Here is a 13585-nt window from a genome sequence, read left to right as displayed (position 1 = left end):
ATATTTACTGATCAGTTTGAATTTATCTATCAATCGAAGTACGTGCTTGCGAAATATATAGATCACCATAGATGAAAATCATATCAACTTTTTCTGCTTTCGTATAACGCATTTCGCAAGACACACATTTCGATCGGTAGATAAATTTAAACTCATCAGTGTAAATATGGATAATGCTGTATGTACAATTCAATGAGGGCCTCCGTTGGTTAAAGAGTCCACAGTTATAATACTGGCGTATAGAAATTAAAATGACCGTTTAAAAAAAACACCGAATCTGGAAATCCGATGTTAAAAACATAGTTATAAATTTCAATGTGATAACGGCTGAAATCGTAGATGCAAACAAGAAGAAACATCGAAAAGTTAATTAGTTTTATTACCATTGTCTTATTATATGTATAGAAATTTTTTAATTGTATTGAAGATGGTCAGATAGTGACCGAAACGTTGAATTCTATATTAATTAATTTAAAAAAATATATATATATTACTTTGCAAACAACATCCTTGTGTTTGTGGCTGCATGCTCATTATTTTTATGTTTATATCATTGTTAATTAAGGAATCACGCATTATGAGCTTATAACGTACAATACATTTTTTCCTTGCAACTTGAATTACGATTTTCCGGAATAAATTTGATATATATATTTAAAGCGAGTCGGTTTCGTTTGCTCAAATATGTGGGAAATTTAAACATTAATTTTGCTGATTGAGTTACCACATGGTTTCCGTTATATCTATAACGGCATTTGCGGCAATATGTCATAAATTTAGCAGAACTTCGTAGTTGAATCAGATCTTCACGAAATTGCGGAAACTTCAATAATCATCATCCGAATGGAAATTATATCAAACATTTTCGCATCTGTTAGATATAGATCGCAGATCGTTAACAGGAAATCATGTTATCTTCGCTATTTCTTATTATAATTAAAATCTGTCTTTTAAATTTACTCATTTTTCTATTTTGGATGTGACATGTGTTGACACGAGCGTAACATGTGCAAAATATGTCTGTCGGCAGACATTGAACAAAAATAGATATGCTTCACAGTGAAGCGCAATATAATATATTTGTAATATAGTATTAGAATCCTTTAACAAAGAGAATTGATTAATGTCCCAATAAACTGTTCAATTATACAACAACTGATGATATTTCATCAATTACTGATGCAATGTCAGTTATTCATGATATTATAGAATCAGTTTATTGGAACACTTAATAAGAGATTAAAGTAATAAAATAATGTAAAACACTATTATACAAAAATATATATACATAATGTAACATTAATATTTATAGTAAATTTTATAATAAAATAAAATTTCTAATTCAACGACGAATATATTCTTCAGAGATGACAGTAGAAAAGCGTACTGACGGGTTACTATATCTCCGAGTTGCAGAATATATTTCATTGTTAAGTCTGTCGCTTGGGAAAACGCGCTTTTATCTATAAGACATTCATTAGCATTGCAAGTTACAACTGCCATCTGTTTTTAATGATTGATTGTGCCTGGCTTTTCTGTCGGGCCAAGGTGCCGCGCCACGTCGGAGTTTATCACTGAAATCCTACATAATCCGATATTGCTGAAACTTGTGCAAGTTTTGCATTCGTTTAATCTTGTATGACTTCTCAGATATTTCCGTTGCTCACTGTTACAAAATAACTCGATACATTTCAGTTCTCGTCAGCATTCTGTAGACAGATCTAAAAATTTGGTTGAAATGTCGTAAATATTATAATGCTATATATTTAATATTGTTATATTATATATTTGCGAAATTAATATTGTGTAAATAATGCAGAAAATTATGTCAACTTTTTCAGTCTGTCAGTTAAATTCTGAACGTACATATTTTTAAAAAATTGTTACATGAGATACAATTTGGACATTAGTATTATATATAAATTAAAAGAATTGTTTTATAATGAGATAAATGAAGAATACATTTTTATTGTTACATGTATATATATATATATATATGTACACAGACATAATATTACATGATATATATCGACATAATATTATACAACTTGATATTTATTTTGTTATTCTATACAGATATATTAGCTCTATTATCTGATGCATTGCATGCCATTGTACGTTCCATGACTACATGCGATCAGAGTGCCTTTTCAGCTAGTAGCATGTTGTTTCGTTAATAATGTAATATCAGAAATGTTTCCGTTTCCTGATCATCCGTAACGCGCATTCATCTGCGTAGTGAAAAGTAAATGTGCGATCTGTAATGTAGTAAACAAAGCGACATAAATTACTGTCACTAGCTTCTCGGATTACAATACTTTATTATTCGAGCTTTAAATTGAATATATTATTTCAGCTGCATAATACATATACTATCCTTTTATCGTGTACTAAAAAGTAAAATTCCAAAATAATAAACTTTATAACAATTTTAAGTTGATGCATGATAAACTTTAATCAAAGTAATCATTTTAATTATTTTATATGATAAAAAGGTAAATGTAGTAACGACAAAGACTTGTATATAGTGCGGTCCATGTTCTTTAAATCTGTTAGAATGAAAATTGAGAAAATTTTTTGAAAAAGAGTGGCAGATATTTAGTCTTTTGAAATAAGATTTTCTTTAAGGAACAAGATTTTGCTTTGAAAAAGGGAGTAATATTTTTTTGGAGTAAATCTTACTCCAAACAAGTAAAATCTCATAAGAGAATAAGAGAGTAAATTAGTGAACCGAAGTTTACTGAAAGGTGGAACAACCCAGCCTAAAAGAGTGAAAATTTTTCATTCTTTTTCTACGGTAAAAATATTTTTAATTTTTTTTCAAAACTAGTTCAATTTTTAGTCTTTTGGAGTAAAATTTTACTCTAAGAGAATAAGTTTTTAGACAAAAAATATATATAATAAAGCACTTAGAAAAGTGTTTAAATATTTTTAAATTTTGAAATAAGATTTTTTATAGTTAAACACATTATTCTACTTTTGTTTTCAATGTTTACGTCGCTGAGTAAATTCTCCTAATTGTTTTCAGTTAGTTGATTACAGATTTGAATATCGATGAATATTTAAGAAATATCGTAATTTTATAAAATATTAAAATGTAGAGAGAGAGAGAGAGAGAAGATTATGATAAGGCTCAATCTGTATTTAACAACTAATATAAAGAGATAAGGGCAATGAGCAAATAAATTATAAAGTATTCTTCATTACAACTCCTAATTATTTCTTGTTTTCGAAATTGAAATTGCTGAAGACTGAAAGTTTCGATATTGCAAAACTTTAAGCTATTTTAATGATTGACCGGTTACTGCAGAAGTTGCTATAAAAGAGAAGTATCAATAACGATGCAAAGATGAAAAACAAGAGCAAAGAGGTGCATTGATTGTAAACAAAATCTCATTTTAAATAAAAGATGTTAAAAATATTTTTTTTAAACGTCCTTTATTTTTTTTATAATTTTTATTTCAAAACTTATGCATCGTACTGTGTAAATTAGAAGTTCGATTTCTTTTGTATTTACTCGCAGTGTGTATAATTTAGAATTTAGAAAGTTATTAATATCTTTAGAAAAGTTATTAATGAATAAGAATATATATATAAATAAATCTAGTGTACGCAAAGCGTAATTAATATTATTTCCAAGGAAATTTATTTCTCACAAACAGCATCTTTGAAATTCAATGCAAAGATTTCACAACTTGGTTGCATTAACATCTTGTCAAAGGGATAAGTGCAGTTATTAAATTAGCAGAAGAGAGAGGCAGCAAGCGACATTCAGCAAATATAGTCGTAAATCTCTATCGTCGAGAGGGGAGCATTATCTTGAAATATATATATTATCTCCTACCATATTTTTTCATATTTTACTGTCATGCAGGAGTTTTCTCTAAAGAGAATTTCATGCTTCTTTGATTCTTCTTGAAACTTTTTGTTTTTTCTTTTTCCTGTTAACGTTCTGTCTAAAATCTCGTTATTGCAGTTTGTGACACGCATTGTGTTAATAAAGATATATTTTTTGTAATATTGTATAATAAGATGCACTCGCTTGAGAATTTTTCTGAAGAGAAAAAACAGGAAAAATTTTATATAATATAATTGCGACGACACGTATAAAATTTTATATAATTGCTTTTTCCGTAATTTATGCCACTTTTGCATGATGTTTTATTTTTGGATTAGTTCATCAATATTATATAACAATTTTAATATTATAGTACACAATTTTTAGTGTCATGGGAATTGAAATATTTGACTGAAATATTTAAAAAATTACATCATTTTTCAACGTTTAGAGATAAAATAACTTAGATTAGATTATTAATTTGCAAAATCCATTTTTTAATTATAAAGATAAAAAATTAGAACGTTTAAAAGATATTTTATAAATAATAAACTTATTCTACCTACTCTGATGCATTCTGTTGTATTTTATTTGTATTGAAGAATAAACGAAAACGTGAAGGCAAACTAAAGCACTTTTATAAATAAGAACTATTCCGTTTTATTATTAATAAATTTTTTTATATACTTATTATTAATAAAATGGTTTAGCAAATAACTTTTGCTCTACAAGAGAACTTTGTTTCTTTATTATTATAAATTTTCTAAAAATCCATCGTATTATCAATGTATTTAATGCTATATCGTTCGTGGTATTGCGATCGAAGCGCATTTAACACGCGGCCAATGACAGATGCGCAATTGGATTTCGAGGAACGTTTGGAGGTGTACCATTGTTCTCTCAGTATAACCATTGCCAACACATGCGGCAAGGTTTCGGCGTTGTGCAATGCAATGGTACTGACCTCTCGAATGGAACTCAAATGTCACGGGCAGATAATAGATCCATGCTAAAATCGAAGATGATATATGAGCAATAAGAGAGAAAGAGAGAAAGAGCGAGCGAGCAAGAGAGAGAGAGAGAGAGAGAGAGAGAGAGAGAGAGAGAGGAGGGAGAGAGAGAGAGAGAGAGAGAGAGAGAGAGAGAGAGAGAGAGAGAGAGAGAGAGAGAGAGAGAGAGAGAGAGAGAGAGAGAGAGAGAGAGAGAGAGAGAGAGAGAGAGAGAGAGGAGGGAGAGAGAGAGAGGGAGAGGGAGGGAGGGGTGAGATATATCCTCAAATTGAATATTAGTTCATTATTTGAGTAAATTTCGAAACTCTTCGTAAAGAAAATTTAAAAAATTATACGATGTTTGAAGTTCAACTGCAGAATCAAATGAAGTAATAGCAAATTGAGTTAAAATCAGAATATTAAAGTTTATTGTTAAGATTATAAATTTCAAATTTATTTCAAATTTTATTGAAATTCTAGATTTGTAGGGAGCTTTTAGTTCTATTGAGCACAATTGTAACCTTTATTTCTCATTTTCTAAATTCATGAAGCATGAAAAATCATTACTATAAAGAAGTTTCGAAGCTTACAATAAATAATAAAAGCTTTAGTATGATTTAAAAGTAATATGAGAACAGTATATTAACAGGATTGCGATGCAAGAGAAATGTGTGCTCCAATTTACCATCATACAAATTTTGCTAGGTTTTACGTATCTGAATAATGTGATAAACATCAAATGATACTTGATTCTATGCTATGGTAGAAGAATGTACTCGATTTGAATATCTCGTATAATTCGGCATACTTAATCGAGTAGCTTCAATTTTGCACAAGCGAATGACGTTTTATACAAATCGATGAATAATCCGATCAAATGAAACACATATTACATCCTATTAATGGGTCAATTGTGATATTATGTATACATGCAATTGTGCCGATTTTTACGGAATGATGAAGTATTCTAATAGAGTTTCAAATATAAAAGATGTCGGCATAAAGTTAAAATCATGTATACATTACATACTGTACTACAATACATACAAAATTATATTTTCAATATACGAAAGAGAGAGAAATTAAAATTACTTTTGACTCTGTACGAGTATATCAGCAAATACGAGTTTTTTTAATTAAAAATTTGTTGTAATCTAATTTTATAAAGCCGAGTGAGTTTGTGTTTGAGAAACTAATTTTATGATAAAAAAATAGTATGTAATAATTGTGCAATAGTAACGTTTTATTTTTCTGAGCTGTGAATACAATATTCTGTATTGAACTGTGATTGAAATATTCATAAATATAGATATATGCAAAATATAAATATATATTGTACTCTCAAACTGTAATTTTAATTCTTTGAAAATGCCATTTTTCAATTTAGACGGAAAATAATATTTTTGTTTCTCAATCTAGAGGGTTTATATTTTTACAATTTTAAATAAAAACATGTGTGCATTTAGAACAAGTCGGCAAAGTTGATTTTTTTAATCAAACGTTAAGATAGAAATTTTATGTTTCTTCACGTATGTGCGATTTTATTTACGTAGCGAGGAAATGAAATTTCATATGGTAAATAAAAAGTTATAGATTCTCTAGGTTGAAGATAAATTTAAGAATCATATAAAAGTACATTTTATTTCTTGCATATGGCATGTAATATCTTCATGCACTCGTAACAACAGAGACTTTATATGTAAAAGAAATAGGTTGCGCACATTTCTCTATTATGAAATTATACTGATGTCTGACCACACGTTTGCTCTATCACTCAGTTGCCGGATGATCGATGAAAAATCGTGCTCTGAATGAATGACGAATGTTCGCTTTTCCGAGGCGCGCGCTTATTTGCTTTTTCCCTCGCAAGTCTCGCTTCGAAGAGGAACGAGCTCAATCGGATGGAAAAAAATAGAATACTCATATCGCTCAGAGGAAAGAATGATCGTCCAGAACTTCATTAAACTAGCGCCCCGACGTGTATACAGTAGTCATAGTCACGCTAAAAATAAGCGTGATACGATCAGTTGAACAACGATAACGATAATTAACTCGTATTTCTCATGTCACAAACTCGGGGAGATTTTAATTAATTTTATCGTAGATACATAGAGTAATAATATTAACAAATAATTGTCTGTACACACCTACGCAAAACTTTTAACTTTTGAACCAAATTGAAACCCAGCAATAAATCGTGTTAACGAAGTTCACGCAATAAATATCTATTAATTTATGGTCTAGAGAATTTGTAAAATTTCATTATAAGATTATTTTCCTGTATCTGAAATCAAATTTTAATTGAATAGGAATATTTTGTTTTAAGAATTAAATTTTTTTTTAATAAGTAATCAAGTATTTATAAATGAGATTATATTGATACATTAACGTAATTTTAATTTAAAATTTTAACATTTTTTTTATCAATATATGTATCAAGCATTGCGCAAATAATCGAAAGTTAAAAAATGTATTGCATATGATATGATCTTGCAATAGGTATTATATAGTTATTGTAAATGCTAACTATACGATCATATCGATGAACATCAAGCAAGATATGTATATCATGGTACAAAGAAATGAAGATAGAGAAATAAACATTTTGCGTGCATGTAGATTTAGGTCTCTATTCAATACCAATTCTTAACGACGGTAATGGTACTATTACATTATCGTTGCTCAGGTTTTATACATAGTAAAAAAGATACGTTATATAATATAACGATATCATTACCGTTGTTAAGAGTTATAGAATAGGGGCCTTAAAGGTCTTAATAAGAAAGGAATAAAAAATGCTTTTAGATAAAAAAAACAGCAATTAACCCGATTAGTTGTAAAAAATGTTTAAATCACTTAGTCACCTCGCTATTCCTTTGCGTGAAAAACGATCTGGCTAAATAATCGCTCTCGAGCTTCCGCAAGTGTAATTACCCGACACTTAAGTCGTCTGTCTTATGGCGGCAGCATAGTTTACTGAGCGAGACTTAGGAACTTGTTCACGCTTTCTCGATAATTCAAGCTTACTGTCGAACGGAACTTTCTACGGACCTACAAAGTATCTGAACATCGGCACAAACATATATCACGCATCTAGAATTTCCAGCGCGCAGCATCCAGTTACTACCTTCCATAAAGTATACAGGAAGTTACATGGAATTTGTGAGCGAATTACGTTTTCTTTCGATTGAACTTTAATTGTTTATTAGCTGAAAGATAGTAAGAAAGTTATCAATTTTGTTGAAGAAATAATTAAGTTGCAGAAGTGCAGTAATTGAAATGAAATTTAAAACTGGGTTTAGAATTTCTTAGATCGTACGTACGTGTGTGTGTGTGTGTGTGTGTGTGTGTGTGTTGTGTTTGTTGTGTGTGATCCTGAACTTAACTATATCTCAACATCTTTTAAGGCTTTACCGAAGAAAGTCAGGAACTAGGGTACGCTATATTCTTCCTTCTACACTACATAATGTAACATGCTTTTTTAATGATATTTAAGAGAGAACATTAAATTAAAATACTTTCAAAGACTTAATAAAAGTTACTTAAATTCGACTATTAAAAATTTATTAGACACAGCTTTATAACCATTTTATATTCTTAAGAAAAGTTTAAATGTTCGAAAATTTGAATTTGAAATATTTGTGTCTTTTGATACCCCCCTACATAAATATATCTATTCAATATATTTTATTTAATGCGAATCTATTTAATATTAATAAATATTTATTCATTATATTAAAATTATAGGTTTAGAATATTTGATGTTTTATTTATTCAGAAATAGTATAAAGCGAACAGTAAATTTTATTACAGGAAATCGTTAGCTATTAATTAAAGCATTAAAGAGAAAATGTTGAGTATCGACTTGTGGTATTTGAGAACCTAATTTGCAAGACCTGAAGGTATGTATCTACCGCTTACGATTGCTATTTAGTGGTTGCGCAATTCTCTCTGTTGAACAGCCGATGCTACGCCAACGTAAACGAGTGAATAATGTACGTTGTAGAACACTGTTTCTCTGAACAATATATGAAGATCATTCCTTTAAACAATATTTCAAAGAGATTAAATATTAGTAGTTTGAAAAATTTCGAATATATATTTTATTTACACGAGTACGTTAGCTGTAAAACAAAGTGTAGAGAAAAGGAAGCCCTTTTTCAAATATTTACTGTGCAATAGAGAGTTTCTCTCGTTCGTGCGTTTTTCGAAGCTTGCAGAAATATCAAACAATGTCTATCATGGAAATATATTAATTCTAAAATTTATTCTATACGTGTTATTGTACAATGTAAATATACGTTTTTTTTTTTTATTATAAAAGAACATTTTTAAGTTCTATGCGCTAAGGATGATACTGATGAAACGATTTGCAATGATAATCTTTTAATCATCTAAACATTTCAGTTCATATTGATTTGTTAATGACGGCACAGCAGCGTGCGTAACGCAATTGTTAATTCGCTTCTTGTTTACGTCGCTGTCAGTTTCAATTCCCGTTGTGTGTTTTCACGTATTCGTCGAATACGATATATTGCGATGTAAAACGACGTGTGTTGGGCGAAACATGAACGTCGATCAGTCTCACGGTAAATCATCCGTGTATCGTTGTACATACACGTGAACTGGATGCACGGATGAAACATTCTCTCTCTCTCTCTCTCTCTCTCTCTCTCTCTCTCTCTCTCTCTCTCTCGCGTAGCCTTAAATTATTTTAGCGTTACTGCTAGGTATTATCCCCGTGCTTGTTAGCGTCACGCGCATACACCCAACTTTGAATTTCACGAGAAATATCATCTGATTAGTTCTCCAGGTAAGTTTTGTTAATTATAGATTCCAGTTCTTGTCACATTAAGCTCGAACTGACCTGAAAAGTTATAGGACTGGCTGAAACGCGAGGCGTTTTTATTTAAAAACGAGTCATATTACACAAGTTTTTTTTTTGAAGCTCTACTTTGATATATTTGTACTATCCTTTTTCAATTTTACATGTTCTTTCAAGTTTAACTTTTAAGAAATATTAAGTGTAGTAATGTTAGATCAATAATATATACATAATTTATTTACTAATGCTACTTGCAATATTTTTATCATTACACTAACCTTTATTCTGATTATTATTATAAGAAGGAATCTTCAATGTCTTGGTATTTAATTTTTAATCTTTTATTAAAAATATTTTTCCCCTTCCAAATGACAACATTATTACTACGATTAATCAATAGATTCGGTGTTAATATATAAAATATGCAATATCGTTTCAAGCGAATTATTTGGAGAATAGAAACAGTGATATCGTGAAAATGCTGTAATTTATTATTATCCCATATTACGTAATTTTCTATAATTATTAGAAAAGTAAGTACGTATTGAAATTGATAAATCAGAATAAGATGTAAATACGTTAATACGTTCTTTTTTTTCTTATACTTTTAAGATTATACAGCACTCTCAGTTTTACATTTTTTAAAATAAAGTATATATATTTTTTTATATTTTAAATTTTTAACTTTTTTGTGACGGAGTACATTTTCAATACTAGTATTACTATGCTGAGTATAATCCTCTGAAATCATAGTTTACGCTTTTGTAAAAACTTTCCCGATGTTCTGACTTTATGAATATGCTTCTGTTAACGTTATAACAATAGCTGCTACCTCCTATTCAGGACTAACGAGTGGCTTTTATAAATCTCTTAAGGGACTTTAATTTTAAAGTTCGTAGCTTCTCTTTCTCGCTCTCCTCTCTCATCATTCTGTTATACAGTAATGGGAAAGCTGTACTTTTTAACGTAACGAGGCTGATGTATGTAGAGACAAAACTAAATAATAAAATAATGTTATAATGAAGCATATGTTCAAAGATTTACAAGATTCTTTGATTGTTCCAAATTATCAATTTTTTCTCAATGGAAATTTAATTCTCTATTTCTTTCATAATCTGCTGATTTTTATCATTAAACAATATGATATTATTTTGTTAAAATAAAATTGAACGATTCAGTTCTCAAAAAACGTTTTTATAAAACATTAGTATATCAATATTTTCGCTAAAGAAACAAATTAAAAAAGAACCAAATAATTTTACAGAAATATTTAATGTACATATTATTTATTGTATATGTATATTAGAAAAAAATCATTTAAAAGATTGAGTAAGACTTTTATTTCTGAAATTTTTCGCAATTTCTAATGATGTGTAGAGATTCAATAAATACTGACACGCGCAAGTCTGAAACGCGGATAAATAAATTCTAACTAGTTTGTGGAATCGCGTGAAGTGTAATTTGCTAAAGAATCCGTTAAATTGCCACGAACAGGGTAAAGGTATGTGTTTCTGATGATTAATTAGTTCGTCTTGAACGTGGATGCCTCCCATGCGAAACTACGTATGAGAAATGGATGCTGAATGAGTACAAGGTAGAGTCGCACGACGTAGATCGTGTCAACAGTCTTTCTCTTCCATTAGGTCAATTCAATTAAGTCACGATTATATTTGCGGAAGTATTTCGCCAAGTATTATAAACATACAATTTTTTTCATTATGATTTTTTTTCCAGAATACATATAAAATATACTTCACGAACATTTATGTAAAATGTATACTAACATTCCGGTTTCTGTAATTAACGTAGTATTTGATACGACATTACTTTTGTATTGTAAATGAGAGTGAAATACTAATAGCGGGATTTGGTTTCATTCAGCTTTTATCATTTAGAGTTTGCCATGTTTGGTGAGACTGCTTCATTAGGCCTAATAATTTTACCGCGAAACTTTTATCATACAATTAAATTTATACACGTACCTTTATTCACTTTTATTATGCACTATACACTCATACATTTATTAATTAAAATAAAATTTATCTACTTCTGCTACGTATCTCTTTCAATTTCAAATGTGTGAAGAAATTTTTTCTGTTAAATGCGCGCTTACGTTTTCCTGAAATGTCGCCACGACAGAATGCCACTCTTTTCTTGATCTTCGATTACTGGTACAATGAGGTTGAAAAGTCAGGTAAGTGTCGTATTCTTCCACCACGATTTCTCCGCAATGAGAGCTCACCCGATATTCATGCTACGAGAGGCGGCATGCTACTGGCCAAATCATCCCCTTTCGCCTGCGAGGCACCCCCGTTATTAGGTCGACGGTAGCGCAGCCATGTGGAGGGTTGGACCACTATTATAATCGCTCTAGTTGGCACGTATATTCGGACTTGCCGATTTGGAAATAGCTTGAAATCGCCTCGAAATCGCAGCAATCTTTTTCTATTCTTCATTGCTTATTCGACCATTATACTAAGCATCAACGAACAAAAGTGCAGCCATCTTGACTTGAGAACATTTGCATTTTTGGAACTTTAATAATATATTGACAATATTACAATTTCGTACCATTTTAATATTAATTTCTTTTTTTTCTGTAATTTTTTTTGCTACTTAAGATTATATTTAAACATTTCCTGCTTTGTGTGTTTTATAAAAAGTCCTATTATTTTTAAATAATAAATTCGTAATATTTTTTTTTAAATTAAATGATATAAATATCTTAAAATTAATGTTGCTAAATGTATGTATATTTGACCGATATTATTTTAAAAGATTAGCAAATGTACCAAATGGTTAAATCAATATGAAAATATAAACTGTACCGCTAAGCACTTAAAGTACTTCGTAACCACAATATATTCATTACAGTTCAAAAGTACAATTAAACTACATTAAGACAATTTTCATAATTAAAATAATTATATTTGTCTTATTGTATTTACTTTTCTATCTAAACGTATACCAATTTTCTTTTACTAAATGTCAATTATCTCCTTATTATTAATTAATTAAACACAATCTTAAAAGACTGTAATGTTTGATTTATTCACTTATCGTAGAATCAAAAACTGCGAACCTTTAATCGTGAAACAAGGAAAGGTAATGTATAAAAATAATATGCCAATTGTTTTGATAAAAAAGTCCAGGATATTCGTCCAGAGAAAAAATGATTCTCCAACATATATCGATTTATCTAGAAATAAAATAAAATAATTCTTCAACGTATATCAGTTTGTATTTATTTTTACCGTACAGATCAGCGCTATTTTGACACTATTAAGTCGTTTGCTAATATTGCACTTTTTTATGATAAATACATTGTCCTCTGATTTTACAAAATACATTGACAGTCATTTGTTAAAACTCGTTCGTTGAGAAAGGTCAAGGAGACCTTTTTTTGGAACAATGTGTGTAGGCGTCGATAATTTTTATTTGTGCCCAATCGATGCGAAATGTAATTACAGCATCACTAATTTGTGTCGTATTGTAAATTCCTACTTTACATGATTTTACAGGGTTGATTGTATTGCGATGTATTGGACATGACTAATAAAAAAAACTTTAGTAATAACGCACGACGCAATAACGCGGAGCAAATAAATAATATTGCGTAGCAATCGACTTTTCGCATATTTGCAGAGTGATTGCGTATGTTATTTCCAGGGTTTTTTCTGATCTTTAATCAAACTCATCGCCTGAGGAATATAAGTTAAATGCTATCTTACAAAAAAGAGTCTTGTGCGATAGACAAAGGAAATTTAATTATCTGATTATCTAAAAATGTGCTAGTGTGTCTTAAAATATAACATTTTTAATAATGTGGAATAATTGAATGAAAACTGTTATTTATGGAAAGACTCTGACGAATGAAAGCAACATGATTCTTTTGAAGTGATTTAAAATGCGTTATTTCAGCAGGTAAACTTC

General features: G+C 29.6%; 1 protein-coding gene across 4 annotated transcripts in view; it reads right to left on the bottom strand.

Moving 5' to 3' along the window:
• Positions 1 to 11901, bottom strand: part of LOC108777216 (ankyrin repeat and death domain-containing protein 1A) — a 29509-nt gene extending 17608 nt beyond the window's left edge. For all 4 annotated transcript variants that reach the window (XM_018544043.1, XM_018544044.1, XM_018544045.1 and 1 more), the window contains exon 1: positions 11766 to 11901. The gene's annotated coding sequence lies outside the window, so the exon portion shown is untranslated. The remainder of the gene's footprint in view (positions 1 to 11765) is intronic.
• Positions 11902 to 13585: the final 1684 nt, after the last annotated feature.

This window comes from Cyphomyrmex costatus, unplaced genomic scaffold, assembly GCF_001594065.2.
Source record: "Cyphomyrmex costatus isolate MS0001 unplaced genomic scaffold, Ccosl1.0 scaffold415, whole genome shotgun sequence".
Classification (NCBI taxonomy): domain Eukaryota; kingdom Metazoa; phylum Arthropoda; class Insecta; order Hymenoptera; family Formicidae; genus Cyphomyrmex; species Cyphomyrmex costatus.
The sequence above is the reverse complement of the archived record's forward strand: the minus strand, read 5'-3'. Positions and strand labels throughout refer to the sequence as shown.